Raw genomic sequence first — 1,596 nt, forward strand, 5'->3', positions numbered from 1 at the left:
TTTAACACCTGTTCTAGAATGGAAAGGTGTTTTATTTTGTAGTCATTTGTGTATTAATTATGTCGCTTTCCTAAAGAAGAAAAAAATAGATTATTTTGCAACAATTAACAAAAACAAAATTCAATATGAGTTCTAGGTAGTACTGCACTATACAAACATTTTCAGAAATATTAGAGTCAGTAGATGGTGAATCATCATTCCCACACAGTGTGTTTCTTCCGGACAATTTTCACAATGTCCTTTGGTGCATTTTTTTTGGTATAAATTATGAGAAGCTTGCAACTTTGCTTTCCATAAGGTTCAATAGCTTTGAAGCAAAAAGTTTAGGATTTGAATGACTAAAGGACAAAGCATCATGTGTATAGGAGAAAAGAGTTACTGTTTTGAAGCCAAAGAAATGTGAATTTGGACAACTTATTAATAAATTATGCAGAATTGAAAAATATCCTCTCTGCATCTTAGTTTCTTCAACCCTAAAATGGAAATAATATTAAAGACAGGACTAACCTATTGTGGGGTTAAACGTACAGTCTCCAAAATATATTGGGTCCTTTCCTTTGAAGATGATATTTGGTTAAGAACACGCGGGGCTCGCCGCTCCATCACTGTAAGAGGGAATGACTATGAGTTTCGGATCCAGCCTTCATCAGCTACGTCACCCTGAGAAGGTTACCTGCCCCCAACGCGGCAGCCTCACACTCTTCCACCACAGAGGGAGCAACCTTTAAACCAATTTTGTGAGGTTATTTGAATAGGAGAACATGTCAGAGGGTATGATTATCAATTGAAAATCGCATTTTTTTCCTTTCTTTTCTTTTTTTGTGGAGTCAGTGAGATATAATTTACATACCACAAACCTCACTACTTAGAGTGTGCTTTGCACACTTTTTATTACACTTATTCAGAAATCAGCCACAATCTAATTTTAGAAAATTGTCATTAACCCTCAAAGAAAGTTTGATCTACTTGTGGGGAGGCAGGGAGGAGCAATATAGGGGTGGGGAAAGGGGAGGTACAAACTCTTTGATGTGAAATGGCTCAAAGATGTATTTTACAATAGAAGAAATCTAGCCAATATTTTGTAATAACTGTAAATGAAAAGTAACCTTTAAAATTGTATAAAAATAAGTTTTTGAAAAGTACAAGGCTTTCCAGAGTCACATTATAGTAATAAATTTAAAATTAGCTTATAAATGTGAATAGGATAGAAAATGAACCTACTTTTTAGTGAGAATATTCCATTTCTGGCACACATCTATTGAAATATAATATTAGTTTTGATATTAAGTTCTGATTAAAAATCCAAAAATTGAAAATATGGATTTGATATAATCTTTGTCAAAGGTAAAAAATGCAGCTTTGGTTAGTGCAGGTCTAGGTTGTTTTTAAAGGTACTCTAATGGGAGAAGTATCAATAGCCTCAGACATGCAGATGACACCACCCTTATGGCAGAAAGTGAACAGGAACTAAAGAGCCTCTTGATGAAAGTGAAAGATGAGAGTGAAAAAGTTGGCTTAAGCTCAATTTCAGAAAACTAAGATCATGGCATCTGGTCCCATCACTTCATGGGAAATAGATTGGGAGACAGTGGAAAC

The sequence above is a fragment of the Dama dama genome, chromosome 18, assembly GCF_033118175.1.
Source record: "Dama dama isolate Ldn47 chromosome 18, ASM3311817v1, whole genome shotgun sequence".
In the NCBI taxonomy this organism is placed as follows: Eukaryota; Metazoa; Chordata; class Mammalia; order Artiodactyla; family Cervidae; genus Dama; species Dama dama.